The sequence below is a fragment of the Pogona vitticeps genome, chromosome 1, assembly GCF_051106095.1.
Source record: "Pogona vitticeps strain Pit_001003342236 chromosome 1, PviZW2.1, whole genome shotgun sequence".
Taxonomy (NCBI): domain Eukaryota; kingdom Metazoa; phylum Chordata; class Lepidosauria; order Squamata; family Agamidae; genus Pogona; species Pogona vitticeps.
Genome location: NC_135783.1, coordinates 253,600,609 through 253,624,732, shown reverse-complemented (window position 1 = coordinate 253,624,732; position 24,124 = coordinate 253,600,609). Strand labels below are relative to the sequence as shown.

General features: G+C 40.4%; 1 protein-coding gene across 4 annotated transcripts in view; it reads right to left on the bottom strand.

Moving 5' to 3' along the window:
* Nucleotides 1-24,124, bottom strand: part of TSPAN4 (tetraspanin 4) — a 744,385-nt gene that overhangs the window by 573,221 nt on the left and 147,040 nt on the right. The gene's annotated exons all lie outside the window — the stretch shown is intronic.

The following is a 24,124-nucleotide window of genomic DNA, read 5'->3' as shown; positions in this document are numbered from 1 at the left end:
CAACGTATCATTTCTGGTCTCAATTTAAAGGAACAATAGAAATTAAATAAAAACAAATTTCCTTGAATTTTCTGTTCAAAGTGGTAACTGAAACCACATTACAAAAGTCATAGATTTGAGAATGCAATACAAAATCAAGATAGACATTAGAGTACAAGTGTTCTTTTTCTAATTAAATATTTAAGATACAAAGCTATCATGTTGACAGTTTTCTTTTTGTTTTGCAGCTCTTTTAATTTCTGATCACTCGCTTCCTCTTCAGTCTTGATTTCTTCTGTCTTTTTTAGCAGTTCCATGATGTTCTGAGCTTCTTGTTGCTTGTAGTATTTATCCTCCAAGTGTTCTGTTTAGCACATATGAGCATGTCTGCCTCTCTGCAATGCATTCCTATCAATTACAATAGATTTGAGCCCTCCAGATGTTTCCAGACAACCGTTTCTTCATAAAAACCCTCTGTTAACATTGACTTACTAGCTGAAAACCCACTTTCGACAGAAGTATTTCCATGAGACAGGAAAGGGCACATTTTGACAACATTCCCCAAGTCTGAGACTCTCTTGTTGGCCACTAGAATACAACTGCCACTACAAAATGTATTCAGTCCAGCTTCATCATTTTGGTACACAACATACACTTGAAAAGTGAGCTTTGAACACATCGTGGCCAGCTGTGGTTAAAGCAGTGTTTTTTTACCTTGATTCCCCCCCCCCATTGACTCATTTTACTGCCTGTAGAGCTGTAAGTACAGACCCAATTCTGGACATTCCAAAATTTAGCTGATATATAGTGACAGTAGAATTAATGTTAATAAGCCATGAACCAACCAAACTGCAAAGGACTTCACTCAATCAACTTTTCAGCAACAGTTTAGCTGCCATAGTTTAGCATCCTAAGACTTGGCCACCTGACATTCTCTTGGTTTGTTTTTTTTCAGCAGATTCTTTGCTGGAGATGCCAGTATCAACCTTGCTTCTGTCAAGCAAGTTCTCAAACAGTTTCATGTCAATTGTTAGAATGGGAACCAGGAGACACATTTTACAACTTTTTGGATTTTATACAATCGCTCATTAGCATCTGGATTAAATTATAAAACTCTTCCTACCAGAAAGGAACCAATAGTTTCTGTCTGAAACTGCTGCAGAAACAGCTGATAATACCCATCAATAGTTTTCATGAAACCCATTTTGCACTTCATGATTGGATCTTCCATTGCCAATTATATGCATCTTGCTGGTTTACTGAGGAGCAGTTTTGCTTCTTCCACAAACTTCTTGATGTGGTCACGAACAGCAACACCCCTATCAAGGCATTTAACACTCTTTAACCACCTAGGGAAGCAAAACCTCTGAGGAAATTTTGTGCTTCCAGTCATAGCAGTGTATGACTCCCTCCCCGCTGGGAAATCTTTGAACAGATAATACATGTTGCCCAGGATTGAATTAATGTCCCATTTCACTGTCTGCAACCTTGTTTTAAAAGATCCATGAAGGCTACAAGTTCTAAAGTCAACCATTTTTTCTTCTCTTTTCCATTCATTTCATTGCTTCTTTCAGGTTCTTCTGTTTCTTTTCATTTCATTACCTTCATTTCTTTCAGGAAAAGGTGATTTACATTTGGCCAACCATACTAACAGGTAATAATAATTTTTCAAGTGATACCAAAGTCATGCCATTTTGAGACGTCAAGCAACAGCCATTTGGAAAAAAAAAACACTGTTTAGATCATATGTAGAAACTTTATGACTGTATTCATTGTAAAAATTAACCACTAAACTCATCTGTCCCTTTTGAACAACCTTATTCAAAGCTTTATCAAAAAAATGGAAGGTATAAATATACCTTGCTTGTATTTCCCTGACCATGAGTGAAAAACTTTTCTCTCTGATGAGTTTTGTGTTTTCTTGCAAATGTTTGCCTATAGCTACATGAAGATGGCTCTGCTTTAATCCTCTCTAACCTACAATAAAGAACACTTTTTTTCCTGCATACAAAAAGCACCTGTTTGATACCTAAATTCTAGGTTCCAGAAAGTGTAATGAGCAGCAGGAAAGGAGGTGGAATTCAAATGCTTGTATATCATTTGTGCAATCTAGGAGAAACATACAATTGTCATCTCGAAGCATGGAGGAGGTCACGGAAGAGGGCAAGATAAATGGTTCTCTGTAAAACTCAAGCAGAAACAACCAATCCCATTTACCAACTTTACGTTGCATAGTGGAGGGGTTAATGATGGTTGCCTGTGAAATCCAGTAATATCAAATGAATCTGCAAATTAGTTCTGGATTTAGGAAGAGGCAAACCCAGCATTCCATACACAAACATGACCCCAACACATGTTTATCTTTGAATGTAAGCTAAACATAAATACTAGCAGCCAGGGATGAAAACAGCTAAATGTTTGAAGTCTTTATGTTGCTCTAAACATTCAAACTGTTGCAAAAGCTACAACTGACCTTGCAAATCATGCAGGGAAAGAGCTCAACAAGGGCAGTAGGCTAATTGCCAGGGCAACAGAAGTGGATCTGGAAATGTCGAGAGAAAGGAAAGGAATTGGAGTGTGCTTGTATTCTGCTACTTCTGTACACCAACTGCCACAAGAAAAGATTGTCCTCTTGTCAAAAATCTTCCCTGCAAGTTTATCTTTCAATTTCACTGATTTTTCCTGACTTCTGACCAGTCCTCCTGATTCTCCCTGACCAATTTCTATTTCCCTGACTTTCCAGAGAGAGCCAACTTATGATAGTATGGTAGCAATAATAGCAGCAGCAGCAGCAAGAACATCAAGTAGATTCTGTTTTATAGTGACTATTTTCAGGATTTTCTTGGTACAGACTAGTTAGAAGTGGTTTATCATTCTCTTCTTCTGGACTTGCCATTATTATTTTTTAATTGGGGAGAGGGTTACTGTGCTTTGGAGGAAGTCTGAAACCCATCCCCCAATGGAAAAGCCACTGATCCAAAAACACATTATTTTTGTGGACAAAGAAATAGGAGCAAAAAAATGCTTTTAGTGTGTAGCGTATATACATTTGTGTGTGTGTGTGTGTGTGTGTGTGTGTGTGTGATGTGTCATTAAATCAGAACTGACTCGTAGTAATTCTAATAGGACTTTCAAGGTGAGATATTTAAAGATTGGTTTTACCAGTTCCTCTCTCCCAGTGAGTTTCCATGGCTGAGTGGGGATTTGAACCTTGTTCTCCAGGATCTTAGTTAATCACTCTATCCACTACACTACACTGGAAATCATATACACAGTATATTAGTATGTATATACATAATATATACATACCATTATATATTTTAGAAATTGCAATCAAGATTTCTTTTAATTATGCCATGAGCCACTTTGAGCCCCAGTTCTGGGAGAAAATCAAATAAATGAATCAATATTATGCTTCCAGAGTCTAAGCTACTTCAAGACAGAGCATTCTTAACTCTACCAATCAAAAGATATTGGGTGGCTATTCAATCTTTCCCTCCACAATGGATTTTTTGTTAGAAGAAAAACCTATGAGAAAACATGAGAATGTTATGAGTGGAAAATAATAATGTCAGAACCTAGATGCCCCTCAATCAAATTCTTGGAATGTGGCAGGAAAACTGCACAATAGAAACCTTTTCTGAAAATACCCTCATTCAATAAAACAAAAGCAGAGAGTTTTCTCTCTAGAAGGACTTGATGAGAAAGATTTCAAGTACCAGTTAGATCTTGATGGTTAAGGTAAACTCTATTTGTCTATGATTACTGAAGTCTAACCTGTACCAATGTAACATTCTGTTTCACAAAATCTGAAAATTTTAATTCCTCTATCTCGTCTGTATCCAATTTTAATAAGCCTATCCTCAGCCACTTCCTAGCTCTAATGAGAAAGTACTCAAATACAATAGAGAAAAGGAATTAATATGGCTGATCCATAGTAAAGTACTGCATAGTGCTTCTTCCTAAAGGTTCACCAGATCCAGAAAATTTTCAGGAAGTGTTATTAAAGTTTTTGCTTGAGGTGGCATTATCTCTTGAGTTAAATCACTGTATTTCAAGTTGTAACATTTTCTGTGTTGTTGTTTTCTTAATCACACACATGCATACTTTGCTTTTGATGTTACATACTGTTGTTCTTGTTGTTGTTTAGTTGTTAAGTCCTGTCCAACTATTCGTGACCCTATGGACCAGAGCACTCCAGGCCCTCCTGTCTTCCACTATCGACCAGAGTTGAGTCAAATTCATGTTGGTAGCTTTGATGACACTGTCCAAACATCTCTTCCTCTGTCGTCCCCTTCTCCTCTTGCCTTCACATTTTCAGGGTCTTTTCCAGGGAGTCTTCTCTTCTCAAGAGATGGCCAAAGCATTGGAGCCTCAGCTTCAGGATCTGTCCTTCCAGTGAGCACTCAGGGTTGATTTCCTTCAAAATTGATAGGTTTGTTCTCTTTGCAGTCCAGGGGACTCTCACGAGTCTCCTCCAGCACCATCATTCAAAAGCATCCATTCTATGGCTGTCAGCCTTCTTTATGGTCCAGCTCTCACTTCCATACATTGCAACTGAAAAAACCATAGCTTTGACTATGCCGACCTTTATTGGCAAGTTGATGTCTCCATTTTTAAGATGCTGTCTAGGTTTGTCATTGCTTTCCTCCCAAGAAGCACCATCTGCAGTGATCATGAAGCCCGAGAAAGTAAAATCTGTCACTGCCTCCATATCTTCCCCTTCTATTTCCCAGGAGGTGATGGGGCCAGTGGCCATGATCTTAGTTTTTTTGATGTTGAGCTTCAGACCATTTTTTGCATTCTCCTCTTTCACCCTCATTAAGAGATTCTTTAAGTCCTCCTCAATTTCTGCCATCAGAGTGGTATCATCTGCATATCTGAGGTTCCTGATATTTCTTCCAGCAATCTTAATTCCATCTTGGGATTCCTCCAGTCCAGCCTTTTGCATAACGTATTCTGCATATAAGTTAAATAAGCAGGGAGACAATATACAGCCTTGTCGTACGCCTTTCCCAATTTTGAACCAATCCGTTGTTCCATATCCAGTTCTAACTGTTGCTTCCTGTCCTACATATAGATTTCTCAAGAGATAGATAAGGTGGTCAGGCACTCCCATTTCTTTAAGGACTTGCCATAGTTTGTTGTGGTCCACACAGTCAAAGGCTTTTGCGTAGTCAATGAAGCAGAAGTAGATGTTTTTCTGGAACTCATTGGCTTTCTTCATAATCCAGTGCATGTTAGCAATTTGGTCTCTAGTTCCTCTGCCCCTTCGAAATCCAGCTTGTACTTCTCGGAGTTCTCGGTCCACATAGTGCTGAAGCCTACCTTGGAGGATTTTGAGCACAACCTTGCTAGCGTGTGAAATGAGTGCAATTGTATTGTATTTGAAGCATTCTTTGGTACTGCCCTTCTTTGGGATTGGGACGTAGACTGATCTTTTCCAATCCTCTGGCCACTGCTGAGTTTTCCAAACTTGCTGGCATATTGAGTATAGCACCTTAACAGCATCATCCTTTAGGATTTTAAATAGTTCAACTGGAATGCCATCACCTCCACTGGCCTTGTTGTTAGCCAGGCTTTCTAAGGCTCACTTGACTTCACTCTCCAGGATGTCTGGCTCAAGGTCAGCAAACACACTATCTGGGTTGTCGGGGACATCTAGATCTTTCTGGTATAATTCCTCTGTGTATTCTTGCCACCTCTTCTTGATGTCTTCTCCTTCTGTGAGGTTCCTCCCATTTTTGTCCTTTATCATGTCCATCTTTGCACAAAATGTCCCTTGAATATCTCAAATTTTTTTGAACAGATCTCAGGTTTTCCCCTTTCTATTATTTTCCTTTATTTCTTTGCACTGTTCATTTAAGAAGGTCCTCTTGTCTCTTTTTGCTATTCTTTGGAAATCCACATTCAATTTTCTGTAACTTTCCCTATCTCCCTTGCATTTTGTTTCCCTTCTCTACTCTACTGTTTGTAAGGCCTCATTGGACAGTCTCTTTGCTTTCTTGCATTTCCTTTTCTTTGGGATGTTTTTTGTTGCTGCCTCTTGTACACTGTTACAAGCTTCCATTCATAGTTCTTCAGGCACTCTGTCCACCAAATCTAGTTCCTTAAATCTGTTCTTCACTTCCACTGTGTATTCATAAGGGATTTGATTTATAATATACCTGACAAGCCCAGTGGTTTTTCCTAATTTTTTCAGTTTAAGCTTGAATTTTGCTATGAGAAGCTGATGATCACAGCCACAATCAGCTCCAGGTCTTGTTTCTGCTGACTGCATAGAGCTTCTCCATCTTTGGCTGCAGAGAATATAATCAATCTGATTTCGGTACTGCCCATCTGATGATGTCGATATGTAGAATTGTCTCTTGTGTTGCTGGAAAACAGTGTCTATGATGACCAGCTTGTTCTCTTGACAAAACTCTATTAGCCTTTGCCCTGCTTAATTTTGAACTCCAAGGCCAAACTTACCTGTTGTTCCTTTTATCTCTTGACTCCCTACTTTAGCATTCCAATCCCTTATAATGACAAGAACATCTTTCTTTGGTGTCAGTTCTAGAAGGTATTGTAGGTCTTCATAGAATTGGTCAATTTCATCCTCTTCGGCATTGATGGTTGGTGCATAAACATGGATGACTGTGATGTTGAAACTACTGCCTTGGATTCGTATTGAAATCATTCTATCGTTTTTGAGATTATATCCCAGTACATCTTTTCCCACTCTTTTGTTGACTAAGAGGGCTACTTCATTTCTTCTACGGGATTCTTGCCCACAATAGTAGATATGATAATCGTCTGAATTGAATTTGCCCATTCTCATCCATTTTAGTTCACTGATGCCCAGGATGTCAATGTTTATTTTTGCCATCTCCTGTTTGACCACATCCAACTTACCAAGGTTCATAGATCTTACATTCCAGGTTCCTATGCAGTATTTTTCTTTGCAGCATCAGATTTTCCTTTCACTTCCAGGCATGTCCACAGCTGAGCGTCCTTTCAGCTTTGGCCCAACTACTTCATTAGCACTGGAGCTACTTGTCCTTGACCTCCGCTCTTCTTCAGTAGCATGTTGGATGCCTTCCGGCCTGAGGGGCCCATCATCCAGCGTCATATCTTTTAGCCTTTTGTTTCTGTTCATGGGGTTTTACTGGCAAAGATACTGGAGTGGCTTGCTAGTTCCTGCTCCAGGTGGATCGCGTTTAGTCAGAACTCTCCATTATAACCTGTCGGTCTTGGGTGCCCCTGAATGGCATAGCCCATAGCTTCTCTGAATTACTCAAGCCCCTTCGCTACAACAAGGCAGCCTCCATGAAGGAGGTTACATGCTATGATCATTCCTAATAATGAAATAAATGCATTGGTATTATCACTCCTCTCATAACTGTGTACAGCTAGTGAAAGGAAGCTTAAATTACTGTAGATACACTAATGTTTAATAAATTGTACAACAAATTCTATGGTTGTATGTATTGGGACATAACAAAAATCATCTACATATTTTGTTAAATAAATCACGACACTGTATAATATGTCATGTTATTGTTCATTTGTATCTACCTAATTTTCAGACCTGCTTAAAGACTAGGTTGTTATTATGTCCTAATAGTAAAATCAGAATTCAAAAAGAGTGTACTTTATATTCGCGAAGGCTTTCATGGCCGGGATCTAGTGGTTGTTGTGGGTTTTTCGGACTCTTTGGCCGTGTTCTGAAGATTGTTCTTCCTAACGTTTCGCCAGTTTCTGTGGCCGGCATCTTCAGAGGATAGCACTCTGTGCTCTGGTCTTCAGACTGCTATCCTCTGAAGATGCCGGCCACAGAGACTGGCGAAACGTTAGGAAGAACAATCTTCAGAACACGGCCAAAGAGTCCGAAAAACCCACAACAACCAAGAGTGTACTTTCTTTTTTCACATGGCTGTATATGGAACACAAGTATTTGAATTGCTGGTGCAGGTAGTTATTTTTACGTGGAAACACATGTAGTTCCAAATCAGAGAATCTACAATAAAGCTTATAGCTGGGCTGAAATCAAGAATTTCAGCTTCAAGGAGTTTCAGAGATAAAGGAGGGATTTGAGAGACACTGTCATGAGAAAAGAAAAGCTACTTCTCCAATAAACAAAATGTTTGTCATATGATACTCGTTCAAGCAATACCAAAATTTTTCACAATCATTCAACCCAAACCTTTTTTATCAGTAAATCATGTTAGAAAGAGATGGATAAAAGACAACAACGTCACTGTAACAATGAATTACAGGTCTCAGGAATTCAAGTTAAGGGATTTGTGAGAACATCAAGGAATCTGCAAAAAAAACCCCAAAGATATAAAGAGATGGATTGGATTGATAAAGCTTCTCAAAGCCTTCTCAAAAATCATGGTAATTGGGGAAAAGACAATAGGTGAAGGTTTTTGTTTTGTTTTTGCTTCTTCCGTTTGCTCAGAAAAACTAATTTTAATGCCAGAAAAGAAGTGAAATTGTTTTAAATAAAATTGTCAGTGAATAATTTCCAGACAGGGTAACTCTGTTAATATTTTGAGTAAGAAATTGTGCAGGATAGGAGTAAGAGAATTTTTTGGTACCTTAGGCTGCTACCTTATATACACTTTCCTGAAGTCAACAGGACTTGCTTTGGAGTAGATATGTATAGGACTGCACTATTAAAGATTAACACCTTTATACAATGGGATACATTCCCTAAAAACCTGTGCCATTTTACTGTAAGCCTTCAAATTACCACAAAACACTTGCTTGTTTCTTAAATACCTAATACTATTTTACACTTTAGTTCTCTTTTATCTGCCCCAATGGAGGTGTCCCAAATAGTCCTGGCACAATCCTCTATTGTCACTCTGAGTCCATTCATCCTGGTAGACACTTAGTTTACATACTTTTACACAAAAGGGTTTTGAACCAGGTTTCCCAAAATAAGCCAAGCTGATTTAGACTTGTGGTGACCCTCTCCAGGCTTTCCTGTATAGAGACTACTCAGCAAAGCATTGAGGTAAAAAAAGTTCTAACAGCAACATTTGAATATAGAACTCTGGGGTTAAGCATTTCTTGGATTCTGAAAAATAGAAAACAGTCGTGTTAGTAGTAAAACAGAATCACACTCTGGTTATGCTCAGAAACCATTAAATCATAAAAAACTTCTTCAAACATCTGCCACATCAGAAATTCCACAGTGCATCCTGGACAGGCTGTCTGTGACAACATTCAGCTTCCCAGGAATGTGCTGAACCTCAAAATCAAAATCCTGTAAATTTAAACTCCAACGCAACAACTTTTGGTTATGAGATTTCATCTTTTGCAACCAGACTAACGCACAATGGTCAGTTTTCAGGATAAATCTGCGTCCCCAAAGGTATGGGCATAAATGCTGAAGTGACCAAACAATAGAATAGGCTTCTTTTTCCAATACAGAGTAATTTCTTTCACAGGGCGCTAACTTCTTACTGAAATAAGAAATTGGATGACAAATCCCATCATCCCCTTTTTGCAACAACACAGCCCTTAATCCCCAATCAGAAGCATCAGTCTGCAACACAAAAGGCTTGTCAAAATCAGGTGATTTCAAAATAGGAGCAGAAACAATATTAGCTTTCAAAGCATCAAAAGCCTCCTGTGTCCAATTTATCTTGATAGGCATCCTTTTTTTAGTAAGCTCTGTCAAAGGTGTAGCCAAATAACTGAAATTAGGAATGAATTTTCTATAGTAACCAACCAGGCCTAAAAATGATTGAACTTGTTTCTTTGAAGTAGGAATAGGCCACTTCTGAATGGTGTCTATCTTGGCCTCCAAGGGTTGAATTTCCCCCTGCCCAGTCAAATGACCCAAATACAAAACCTTCCCTTTTATCCACTGACACTTGCTTTGACTATCAGACCAGCATTTTGTAATTTATACAACACAATGTGAGACATGTGTGTGGCAAAATCAGGGCTAAAAATTGTTAGGGAGTACCTGAAAGAACAAAATTGTCCAGCCAATTTCCAGCACATTCCAAATCAGACAAAATGTCCATAGGCCCCTGTTCCAGTCTAACACAAGCAGCTTGACACCTCAGAATTACAGCTGCTCTGTTCTGATAGGGTTTCAGACTGTTGGCATGATAAATGGTGGGCTTTCTCCCAGAACCAGGTATTTGGACAAGATAATTCACAGTTCCAATATGTTACAAAACTTTGCCTGGGCCTTCCCAGGAAAACTCCAGTTTATTTGGTCTAAGTGGGTTTAAGATGAGACCAGAGTCTCCTACTTCAAATTCTCTGTGCCTTGATTTAAGACCATGAAAATAATTTTGCTTAGCCTGGGTGTGCTGGATATTTTCTTCAGCCATTTCCTGAATAGCTTTCAGCTTCAGTTGTAAAATTATACACAAAATCAGCAAAAGGCACTGAACTGGATAGCACCTTCCCAGCCAGCTCTCAACAAATCCAAAGGTCCATGCAAATTTTTTCCATACACTACCTCACTTGGCCTCAGTCTGCCTAAGGCCTCATGAGATGCGCTTCGGTAAGCCAGGAGGAACAGAGGGAGAACTTCGTCCCATCCCCTCTCAAATTCCTGAACAAAAGTTTTAATCATCTTGAGCAGTGTCTGCTGAGTGCACTCTACCAACCCGTGAGATACTGGATGATACGCGATGCTGAAATTCATTTTTGTTTTACTAATTTCACAGACTTTTCTCATCATCTCACTTCTAAAAGCACCACCTCTGTCATAAATTAACACAGATGCAATTCCAATCCTTGCACAAATTTCCAGAAACACTTTAGCAATGGAATTCGCAGAGATGGTGGCGATAGGGTAAGCCTCAACCCACCGGCTGGCTTGACAGACAAATGTGATAATGTTTCTGTGATTTAGAAGGCAAGAAAGGTCCCAAAATGTCAATTTGAAGGCAGTTAAAAACTTCACCTACAACAGGAGTTGGTTGAACTTGCTTTAGTTTTATCAGTTTGGTGCCCCACTCTGTGGCATATGTCACAGGAAGAAACAAAGTCTTTCACATTTTTCGCTACATTTGGCCAGTAATGCTGAGTAATTCTCTGCAAAGTCTTTTTTACATCCCTGATGTCCTGAGAAAGGGGAATTGTGTGCCAATTCTAAGACCCGCTGTCTGTACTCTTGAGGCACAACTAGTTGTTTGCATGGTTCTACATCCACTCTAGAATCTTGATCAAATTGGCAATACAGCAGACCATTTTGGCCCCAGAAAAAATAACTTATGGGCTTGTCTCAACTCAGCAATTGCGGCTGGTCAGCCTGTGAACATAGGGCTGTTAAAGAAGGGTCCTCTTCTTGGAGTCTTTTGAACTCATCTGTACAATCTAGCCCCCTTCTGAGCTGTCAATGCATGAAGGAACAGCTTGCAGTTACTCGGGCAATGGAGGTTTCTTTTCAGCTGGCAAAACTGGTTTAGAAAGGAGGGGCTGCTCTGTCTAAGGGGGCTCTGAGTCATCTGTTAAGCCTACTAGTTGTTCCTGTGAAGTTAGTGCGGGTAGACTTTGACTCCACCTGAGTGGATTGGTATACTGCGCCTCTGAAACGTCACTGAGGGGACGCAGAAGCAACTTGGCTTGCAAGCGGATAATTACATTAATTGCAGGCTCCTTTTGTTTCTTGAATACCTCAAATTCTAAGTCATTCCCAATTAAAATGAAGGGGAACTCTGGCTATACACTAGGGCAGAGATGGCGAACCTATGGCACGCTTGCCACAGCTGGCACATGGAGACCTTTCTGCTGGCACGCAAGCCATAAGTCACCAGATCGCTACTCTCTCTCTCTCTCTCTCTCTCTCTATCTATCTCTCTCTCTCACACACACACACACACACACACACACACACACACACACACACACACACACACACACACACACACACAGAGCCAAACCTGAGAAGGCGGCTGCAGCTTTGGCAGATGGATCTGGAGCAGCTGGTGCTGGCAGTGGATCCAGAGTGGGGTCTTGAGGCACTCTGTGCCAGGATTCCCCCTTCAACCACCGTTCCCTGTTCCACCACCGCCACTTCTGGTTCCGCTGCCACTATGGCAACAGCATGGCACCCAATGATTGTTTTTTTCCAGTTTGGGCACACAAGCCCAAAAAGGTTTGCCACCACTGCACTAGGGCATAGATTTGGCCAGTCCAACCCTTATAGCTCACATTTATCAGGACAAGAGGGGCATAAACTAGTCCTTCACCTCTGGTCTTGTAAGGGACTACCTCCTTGTTGGGAGGCTGCTGCTGGTGAAGCCTGGTAGACTGAGTATGCTGCTAGGATTCCTTCTGGTGGGAGTCTCTCATCGCTGGGAGGGCCTCCAACTTCCTCCAAGTAACTGAGGAATTTCAGCCTGGGCATCTGCCGTGTGCACGCAGGGATTGGCGTCTTGGCTGGGGTTTTAGGCACACAAATAACACTTCAAAGGGGGACCCAAAATGGCTGGCCTCCTGGCGTCACTCACTGCCTTTTTAAATTCTAATGACCTTTTAGCGGCTTCTAAGGTTGGCTTGGCTTTTTGCTTGTCATCTTTACGAAACGCCCAAAGTTCATCCGCGGCCAAAGCCAGCTAAGTGAACATTAGGCAAATGCTTTTCTAGTAAGGTAATTTTAAGCTCAGGTGGCACCAGAGTCAGGAACCGCTCACACAAAAGTAACTGCGTGGTTTGTTCAGCAGTCTGCATGTTTGCAGCTTGAATCCATTGACACTGAAAATGTTACATTTAATAGTCTGCATATACATCCATGAAGAAGACTCACTAGAGAAATGCCAAATTATCCTCAGAAAAAATTATGACTATATCTTCTACAAAAATAAGCACAGTTAGTAAAAGTAGCCAGTTTTTGCAATCAGTTCAACAGAAAATAATTAGAATGTGCTATGTGCCAAGCTGGCAATGAGTGAAAATGTGAGTTAATAATTGCAGATGTCATTCCAACAAAAAATTGAATTAATCAAGCAAAAGTGAGACAAAGATGCAAGAATAGGATAACTATTTGCTTTATTAGACCATGAACTAAATAGGAGATACAGGTGATGTTATTACGCAGCATCTTGTTAAGATTAGGAAAGGGGCAATGCAAACTGTTACATGATTTCTTTAAAGCAATTTCACCCTAAACTAAGCTCAAAATCCTGGCAAGGTGAACTAGCTGCAACCTCTAAGAAATTAATTAAATGTTACTGAGTCAAAATAAATTGGTTATGATTTAATCAAATTCAGATTGTTGCAATATGACTAATGTAAGCCCCACCAACTTCTGTCGGCCTGAGGTTTGACCAACATGTGAAGAATCTAGCCAAACGTATTTTACAGACAGAGAAAGCAGATTTAGAAAACTAAAATCTACAACTAGATTTATCTCTAAAATGAGACTGTCAACAATTCTGTGGGTGAAGTGTCACACATGAGCTGCCGAGCACCACTGAAACAAAACTCAATTGCACTCATTCACACAAGCAGAACAGATAGCCAATTGAGTCTTTATTAAGTGTCACTGGAAGCATCTAAGAACCTGTTTCTTCCCTCTTCCCAATACACCTGTCTACTTTTCTCTTCTTCAGCCTGAAGGAAGCATTCTGTCTGGGCTTTCTACTGAAAATGAAATGCAGGAAATCTAATATTTTCTTATGTCCCAACAGCTCTTTGTGAGGTTCAGAGATCTGAGAAAGGTCACAAGAGAAGAGAAGGGCTCCAAATGGGTGGCAACTCAACGAGAAAGCACAGAGCACTGCAGGTATGATATATGCCAGTCACTGGGATTCTAATTGGCACCAACAGGGCCATGGCAACTGAAGCACGCATCGCACCTGTCAGCACCCCAAGGCATTGCTCTAGGGATGAGCTTGGAAAAGCCCAATGCAAAGAACCTCATAGTAGGTGGAAGGGAGTCTGCGAATCATTTTTAGCTATGTGCTGATGCCTGAATCATGTATCTGAACTGAGGAGTTGAAATGATTGTGCTCTTTCTGACAATACTTCCAAAAACCATCACTTTAGGTAATTTACATTTAAATGGAATTTGTTCATGGAGATTATTTGGCTAGTCATATTGAGAACTGCTCTCATTCCTCCACCCCTTACAGATATCTTCTAAGCTTCCAACTCTCCTCCTTACTTTTCAAAACTCCATGTTCATTTCTTTAAAAAGCTTCTAAAATTAAGTTCATCAACTCTGGGATGAAACCGGTTTGCTAAATGCACTGCAATCCAGCTTCAAATCTGGTACGGGAGTAGAAATGGCCTTGGTTGCTTTGTGAGATGGCCTAGGCTACAAGAGCGTTAAGGCAAGCATCACCATTTTTGAATCTCTCAAAAACATTCATTTCTACCAACCACAGTTTATTTTTTAGGCTGCCCAAGCTGGGATATGGGAGCATGTCTACACTGGCTCGGGTCTGCTGTTGATAATTGATTCCAAAATGTAACGCTAAGGATTCTGCCCTGTAGAGTACTTCAGGGACTTCATATTACCCACCATCCTTACCTTTATCTACACGAATTCAGAAGGAATTATTATCTATGGACACAGTGCTGGAGAATTACTCTTCTGCCCTGTGGCAGTTATGCTACAGGATTCCTTGGGACCTCATTTTATTTCCCCTTGTTTTTCAACATCAAAATGAATTTAAGGGGAGATGTTATCAGTTGATATGAGGATATCAGTTGAGGGGTCACCAATATGCAAATAGCACCTGACATTACCTCAGTTTTCCATTAATAAAAGTGAGGCAGCTAATGTTTTAAACCAATGGTCGGGCAAAGTAATAACCTGGATAAGGGTCAGTACACTGAAAAATGAAGACAGTGTCTGAGGTGGCTTGCCCGTTCAGTTAAAAAAAAGGTGCTTATCTTATTCTGGAATTCCACTGAAATGATCAAGTTCACAATTTGGGGGGGGGGGGTGAGGGTGCAGGGGCTCTTGGAGCCATCATTGTTACTAGAAGCTCAGGTGGCCTCAGGGGCTCAAAAAGGTTTTCAGCAGTTCAAGGTGATATAGCAGCTACATTCTCCACATGACAATGCTAGCTTTACGACAGTTATTCCCACTCAGATAATCTCTCATTTGGACTACTGCAATATATGGGGCTTCCTTTGAAAACTGCCCAGAAATACTATCTAGTACAAAAAAACATGAGCTAGATTGTTAATTCCCTTCATGGATTGCTGCCTTGTCGTGGCGAGGGGGCTTGAGTAACTCAGAGAAGCTATGGGCTATGCCGTGCAGGGACACCAAAGACAGATAGGTCATAGTGGAGAGTTCCGACTAAACGCAATCCACCTGGGGTAGGAACCAGCAATTCCACTCCAGTATCTTTGCCAAGAATGCCCCATGATCAGAAACAAAAGGCTAAAAGATATGACGCTGGAAGATGGGACCCTCAGGTCAAAAGGCGTCCAACATGCTACTGAGGAAGAGCGGAGGACAAGTACAAGTAGCTCCAGAGCTGATGAAGTGGATGGGCCAAAGCCGAAAGGACGCTCAGCTGTGGACGTGCCTGGAAGTGAAAGGAAAGTCCGATGCTGGAAAGAAAAATACTGCATAGGAACCTGGAATGTAAGATCTATGAACCTTGGGAAACTGGAGGTGGTCAAACAGGAGATGGCAAGAATAAACATCGACATTCTGGGCATCAGTGAACTAAAATGGATGGGAATGGGTGATTTCAACTCAGATGATTATCATGTCTACTATTGTGGGCAAGAATCCCGTAGAAGGAATGGAGTAGCCCTCATAGTCAACAAAAGAGTGGGAAAAGCCGTAATGGGATATAATCTCAAAAATGATAGAATGATGTCAATACGTATCCAAGGCAGACCTTTCAACATCACAATAATCCAAGTTTATGCACCAATCTCCATTGATGAGGAGACTGAAATTGAACAATTTTATGAAGATTTACACCTTCTAGAACTGACACCGAAGAAGGATGTTCTTCTCATTCTGGGGGACTGGAATGCTAAGGTAGGGAGTCAAGAGATAAAAGGAACAACAGGGAAGTTTGGCCTTGGAGTTCGAAACGAAGCAGGGCAAAGGCTAATAGAGTTTTGTCAAGAGAACAAGCTGGTCATCACAAACACCCTTTTCCAACAACACAAGAGGCAACTCTACACATGAAAATCACCAGATGGGCAATATCAAAATCAGATTGATTATATTCTCTGCAGCCAAAGATGGAGAAGCTCTATACAGTCAGCAAAACCAAGACCTGGAGCTGATTGTGGCTCTGATCATCAGCTTCTCATAGCAAAATTCAAGCTTAAACTGAAGAGAGTAGGAAAAACCACTGGGCCACTCAGGTATAATCTAAACCAAATCCCTTACGAATACACAGTAGAAGTGAAGAACAGATTTAAGGAACTAGATTTGGTGGACAGAGTGCCTGAAGAACTTTGGATAGAGGCTCGTAACATTGTACAGGAGGCAGCAACAAAAACCATCCCAAAGAAAAGGAAATGCAAGAAAGCAAAGTGGCTGTCCAATGAGGCCTTACAAATAGCAGAGAAGAGAAGGGAAACAAAATGCAGGGGAGATAGGGAAAGTTACAGAAAATTGAATGCAGACTTCCAAAGAATAGCAAGGAGAGACAAGAGGGCCTTCTTAAATGAACAATGCAAAGAAATAGAGGAAAATAACAGAAAAGGAAAAACCAGAGATCTGTTCAGGAAAATTGGAGATATTAGAGGAAAATTTTGTGCAAAGATGGACATGATAAAAGACAAAAATGGGAGGAACCTCACAGAAGCAGAAGACATCAAGAAGAGGTGGCAAGAATACACAGAGGAATTATACCAGAAAGATCTAGATGTCCCAGACAACCCAGATAGTGTGTTTGCTGACCTTGAGCCAGACATCCTGGAGAGTGAGGTCAAGTGGGCCTTAGAAAGCCTGGCTAACAACAAGGCCAGTGGAGGTGATGGCATTCCAGTCGAACTATTTAAAATCCTAAAGGATGATGTTGTTAAGGTGCTATATTTAATACGCCAACAAGTTTGGAAAACTCAACAGTGGCCAGAGGACTAGAAAAGATCAGTCTACATCCCAATACCAAAGAAGGGAAGTGCCAAAGAATGCTCCAACTACCGGACAATTGCATTCATCTCACACGCCAGCAAGGTTATGCTCAAAATCATACAAGGTAGGCTTCAGCAGTATGTGGACCGAGAACTCCCAGAAGTACAAGCGGGATTCTGAAGGGGAAGAGGAACTCGAGACCAAATTGCCAACATGCGCTGGATTATGGAGAAAGCCAGAGAGTTCCAGAAAAACATCTACTTCTGCTTCATTGACTATGCGAAAGCCTTTGACTGTGTGGACCACAGCAAACTATGGCAAGTCCTAAAAGAAATGGGCGTGCCTGACCACCTTATCCATGTCCTGAGAAACCTATATGTGGGACAGGAAGCAACAGTTAGAACTGGATATGGAACAACGGATTGGTTCAAAATTGGGAAAGGAGTACGACAAGGCTGTATATTGTCACCCTGCTTATTTAACTTATATGCAGAATACATCATGCGGAAGGCTGGACTGGAGGAATCCCAAGCTGGAATTAAAATTGCCGGAAGAAATATCAACAACCTCCGATATGCAGATGATACCACTCTGATGGCGGAAAGTGAGGAGGAACTAAAGAACCTTGTAATGAGGGTGAAAGATGAGAGTGCCAAAAACGGTCTGAAACTCAACATCAAAAAAACTAAGATCATGGCCACTGGTCCCATCACCTCCTGGGAAATAGAAGGGGAAGATATGGAGGCAGTGACAGATTTTACTTTCTTGGGCTCCATGATCACTGCAGATGGAGACAGCAGCCCCGAAATTAAAAGACGCCTGCTTCTTGGGAGGAAAGCAATGACAAACCTTGACAGCATCTTAAAAAGCAGAGACATCACCTTGCCAACAAAAGTCCGAATAGTCAAAGCTATGGTTTTTCCTGTAGTGTTGTATGGAAGTGAGAGCTGGACCATAAAGAAAGCTGACCGCCGAAGAATTGATGTCTTTGAATTGTGGTGCTGGAGGAGACTCTTGAGAGTTCCCTGGACTGCAAAGAGAACAAACCTATCAATTCTAAAGGAAATCAACCCCGAGTGCTCATTGGAATGACAGATCCTGAAGCTGAGGCTCCAGTACTTTGGCCATCTCATGAGAAGAGAAGACTCCTGGAAAAGATTTTGATGTTGGGAAAGTGTGAAGGCAAGAGGAGAAGGGGACGACCGAGGATGGGATGGTTGGACAGTGTCATCGAAGCAACCAACATGAATTTGACACAACTCCGGGAGGCGGTGGAGGATAGGAGGGCCTGGCGTGCTCTGGTCCATGGGGTCACGAAGAGTCGGACACGACTAAACAACTGAACACACACAGATTGTTAATTAAGACTTGGTTAATAAAATCATAATAAAATAGCACTTTTGCCATTTTCACTGGTTTTCAGTTTATTCCAATGACCATCTCGAACTGCTGTCTTTCATTTTTAAACAGTTTGGCCGCGGGTTACCTTGAGAAACATCTCCTTCCACATCTACCTCCCAAGCCTTCAAGGCCAATTATCCAAGGTGTGCCTCAAAACCTGAAGTGAAGGAAATGGCTGCAAAACAGGAGGCCCTTTCAGTGGTGGCACCATGTCCGAAAAATGCTTTCCAGATAACAGTCATGTTATTATCTTTTTTAATGGCAAGGGAAGAGCTCCCCAACTTTTTTTAAAAAAAAAGTTTAAAATATTTTTAAAGATTTGTACTGTTTTGCTTTTCTTGGTGTTTTTTCTTTGGGTTTGAGTGATGTAGTGCTTTTAATCTTTGCCGCAGGCTTTATCCTGACTTTCATATATGCTATTTCATCATTGTTTTAGATTTGTATTTTCTGTATAAGTATTTAATTTACTTATAAATCTCTCAGAGAACTCCAATTATTGGGTAATCTAAAAGTGTATGAAATACTATAGCTTTCCACATTTTCTAAACCCTATTTTCTCTCAGTACGTACTTCCCCCTCACTTGGAGGATCAATATGCCTGACAAGCCAGAAGGCGCCTGAATTCTAATCAATTGCAAGAGCTTCATTAAGGTCTGCTGGCATGAACAACATCTAAGTCCAATGTGACCACAGACGTGGGGTGTTGCTTTTTCTGGTGCCTCACTAGGCAGGCATATGCAAAACACAGCTGTCAATTTTTGTGCTTCTCTCAGAAGCTGAAAACAGAGACATCGTTATCTAAAAACACTCAAGTTAAGCCCACTCCAAAACAGTGGGCCAGTATTACCTCCAGGAGAAAATAGCAAAGACTGAGTGAATTCAAGGAGAGAAACAAGAAGTGACAGAAGGTGTTTTATGCTTTTCAGCTCTGTTTTCTTCAAGGACTCAAAGATGCAATACGAAACTAATTGTTTTAATATTAACAAAGGACTCTCTAGTTGTATTTCAGAACAAGAGAACACTACAAAAATCAATGAGTCCATTCAGCTCAATATATAGACCTCTAACTAGCAGCAGCTTTCCAGAGTCTCAGCTATGATGGGGTGTGGGGTAGTATTTCCAGACCTACATCTTGTAATTCATGAAACTGGAATGACAAGTGGTTAAATTTAGCGCTTCTGCATGCAAAGCAGTGCCTCCAACACTGAATCGAAGAAGGGCATGTGTTAGTTCCTTCATGCATTTAATACAAGACTCTGAAAAGAGAATTTAAAAGCCATTCCCTGTGACTGGAAATACCAGTTAACAGGGTTCTGGGAGGAATCTATGCACATCCATCAGTCGAACACACTCAAAATCCTGTTTCAGACTTTCACAGCAAATGCATGAATGTTGGGACTGAAGACAGTACATTTAGGAGCTATGAGGGAAGGGCTTGTATATGCACCACAGTCCCACAACAGTTTGAAACCCATACAACCTCCACGGAATGCATGAATACATGAATAGGCCTGCAAGCAGAGGTGAGCAATTTCAGAGGGCCTCAAGGCTATTTCTCACAAATCCCTGGAGCTTTTGTTGGCTGCACCAATCCCTCCTGAAAAACTATTTCTGTTGCTTCAAAAAAAAAGGCAAATTAATCACTTCCTGTGCTCAGCAGAGGGCAGGGAAGTAGGGATTTTTTTGTATTTAAGAATACATCAGATATGGGGAAAAATCTTTTTAGAAAAATATTTTCTTTGCCTCTCCAAGTTTCTCAAATAAAAATTCCTCTTTTAAAATTTTCTGGTAATCATGTTGTCAATCAAGGTGACTTGGATTATATACATATCAAATTTCTGTTTTTAATGTGCAGAAGTGCCTTAGCAATTCTGATTATCACACATGGACCTTGCATCTTAATATATAATTCTAAAACCAACCTGCTTCATTAATAGCACCTGCAATGGTTAAATTATCAGGCACAATCCCAGAAAGTTCAGCAGGTGAACAGGCAGTTCTGATCATCATGTCAGTTTGCAAGCATTAAATAATGACTCACCAGAATGCACAACAATGGATGTATTATGGACTCTGCAACTCTTACAAACAGGATGCACAACCATCTAGCTTCACACAAGATCAATTTATCAATTTCTTCACTTCCTCTTCTCATTAAAGATTCAAACCAAGACCACAACAATATCAATACACAAACTGATTTTTATTTTACTGGGTGACCAAATTAAAAGATCCCTTTATATCAGATTGCTAAAAGAATCATCATACAATTAGCTTTTGTAGATAAAACACCACTTCATCAGGCTAGTACCAGTGTGAAGAACTTAATAGTCCAAAAATTCATGGCAGGATAGATTTGGCCAGGAAAGCTACAAGTGATTTCACTAAATTATCAGCCCAGTTCCCAGATGGATGACTCAAGTTTTCTATGACATCCCCCCAATCCCCAGCCAAGCAGAAACATGTCTGTTACAAAGAAATGTCAAATGTCGCATGACCTGTGCTTCTTTGTTTGAAAACCTGGGGTGTGATATTCACAGCTGCCTCAACTGTAACCTTAAAATAGCAACTATTCTACTTCCTGAACTTCTCCTGACTTACATCTAAGAAAGGCATGCCTGGCAAAATCCATCTTGCCACGGACTTTTGGACTTTTAAGTTCTTCCCACTGGTACTAGCCTGATGAAGTGTTTTTATCCATGAAAGCTCACATACCGCACAATGATTTTTAGTGATCTATAGAGGTATCACTTATTTCTTGCATTTGCAATTTATTTTGTATTGACCACACAGTTCCCCTTTATTTCAAATTAGAAGATCAAATCTCTTAGCTTGAAATGTAGGAATCAAAAATATTTGCATGTAAAATACAATGAAACTCTACTTCTAAGGTACTGTCAAAGATTAATGAATCAGATTTTTCCTGCATGTATCAATTAAATAACCTAGGGTCATAAGATTTCATTCAGAGTAAACAAAGAAAGCAAGTTAAGGGTACTGAAAATGTTATCTTATTGATACAGGAAATATTTCTGACCTTGTTTATGGACCAGATGTTTATGTGACCTAAGGTTTAATTAATGGGCATGCTTTAATCTATGCTCCTTAGGAAGTGATGTCTCTGCAACAACAAAAGTCTAGACTCTCTGAGATTAAATAGGGAAGAATAAAAAGCTCCATTTATACAAGACACTGCATAGGCAAAGCCAACAAGAAGAACATACACAGCAAAGGCTCCTACTTTTGTTTTATCTGCCTGAAAAGACAGGCACCTTTTCAAATCTTCTTCTAAATCAAGGTAATTAACTTCTGTTCAATACAGACTCAAGGAAAGTGCAACTATCTGACTTTAAATGAAGCACAGAAAATGAGCCATCTACATTTTCACACTCTTCATGTTCAAGTAAGCTTCAAAATCTTGGCATCCTGGGGTTTTTCCCCTGGACATATGAAAGGATCCTGGCAGCAAAGGAGCTGCATTTACTTGGCCTGTTTCTCTATTAAAATATTGGTTTCCATTCCTTTTAATTTCATGAGGAGTACAATGCTGTCTTCTTAAAATCTGTCTTCTCTCAGTAATACCTCTTACATTTCTGGCTGCTCCAAATAAACTTTGTGATCTAGCGACAGTGATCAAAGTGAAACGTACATTTTGTAGTTATAGTCTTGTCATTCTTATGGGCCTTCAAGTAGGAACTGGCTTATAGCAACCCTAACAGGACTTTCAAGGTGAGTGAGATGTTTAAGGAGTGGTTTTACCAGTTCTGACACCAGGTGAGCTTCCATGACTGAATGGGGATTTAAATGAAGGCCTCCTGAGTCCTAGTCCATCACTCTGCCCACAATACCACATTAGGTATCCCGGTTGTAGTTTAAGCTGAGCCCTTTTTACCAGACATCTGGAAATCTATCCTTCATTTCCTTCTTCTTTGTTTAAACCATGTTATACATGCAAGTTGCTGTTACCTGTTGTAAAAGAATGTCTAATAACAAAAACATTTCCAAGATTATGGATATTCACAGAGTATTTGAAACAAAATCTAGTTTTTAAGGCATCTTCTAGAAATCACCACTTGTATCACAATTGGAAATAACTTATGAAGGGCATGAGGTTCATAATCTGTTGGATGGTCAAGCAATCTAGATGTAAATTTCAAAGGGGAAGGGCCTGCAACACAAACTAACTTGTTTGCTTGTTTGTTTGCATGTTGACCAATTAGTGGGAGTTTGTTGTTCCCGGGTAGGGAGGCTCCATCCCTGTTTCCGGCCCTCCTGGCCATGAGGTGATTGAACCACCATTGTTGGTCACCATTCTTGCACACGCTTTTCAAGATGTAACACCTCCACCCTGGCTCTCTGAGCCTGGATACCTTTCCAGCCATGTGGGCCAAGGAGAAGAACATTGTTTTGCTACTTTTCTCTTTCTGTATCTACCTGAAACCTTCTGAATGCTTATCTATGTGAGTAGGATATAGATTTCTTTCTTTTATACAAAAAAATGCCTCCTGAGTGTTATTTTAAGTGCTAGTGTTTGGTGAGGGGCGGGTATACAAAAGGAAACTTCTAGCTAATTCTGCCCAACCGGCTGGCGCTTCCTGCTGTGCATTTAGTGGAATTCAAATGAGCTCCACAACACTCTCAATATAATCAAAGTAATCAAACATCACTGGTGATATGATGGTGTGAAAAAGATAGAAGGAAGCTGCTGTCATATGCCTTAATGGGCTAGTTAAAAGATGCCTTACCCATGGAAATTGCTCAAAGCAACTGAATTTCACAGTTGGGAGGGGGGTGCGGATTTCCATCAACAAAGACAGCAAAGAAAGGAAAAACCACTATCCATTTTTTAAAAAAAAATCCTGGGAAACGGGGGAGGTGCCAGAGGATTGGAGGAGGGCCAGTGTTGTCCCTATCTTCAAAAAGGGCAAAAAAAGGAACCTGGGAACTACAGGCCAGTCAGTCTGACATCAATCCCAGGAAAAATTCTGGAACAGATCGTAAAGCGGTCATTGTGCAGGCACCTAGGAAACAAAGCAGTAATAACTAGAAGCCAACACGGATTTGTCAAGAAACTGCCAAACTAATTTGATCTCGTTTTTTGATCATGTCACCCCCTGACAGACAGAGGGAATGCTCTAGACGTAATATATCTTGACTTCAGCAAAGCTTTTGACAAAGTGCCCCATTATATCCTGATTAAAAAGCTAACTAGGTGTGGGCTGGATAGATCAAGGGTCAGGTGGATACACAATCGGCTACAGAATCGTACTCAGAGGGTGATTACTGATGAGTCCTTAAACTTCCATAAATCAGCAATGTGACATATGGCTTCCAACTAAAGAAGCTACTGCATTATATGATACCTGTCTGGAGATGGATACCACAAAAGGACAGATGACAAGTAACAAAGGAGGGTTCAGTCACACTATGGACTACAAACGTCTTTCTTGCAACAAACATATCTTCATTTATGTGCACACAAATAAGCTCTCTAGATTCTCAGCAAATATGGCAGGGTTGTACTACACTTAGGAGATTGAACTATAACTTCAAAGATGGATTTTCTGTTTCCTATACCTGCAGAATGAGTGGTGATCTTAAGATTTACATATTCCATGGTTCTGCTCCCAGGCATAAAATGAAAATAGTTGATCCTTACATTGCAGAGATGTTTGGAAGATGAACACTGATGGATTCAAATCCTAGAACACTGCAACTCAC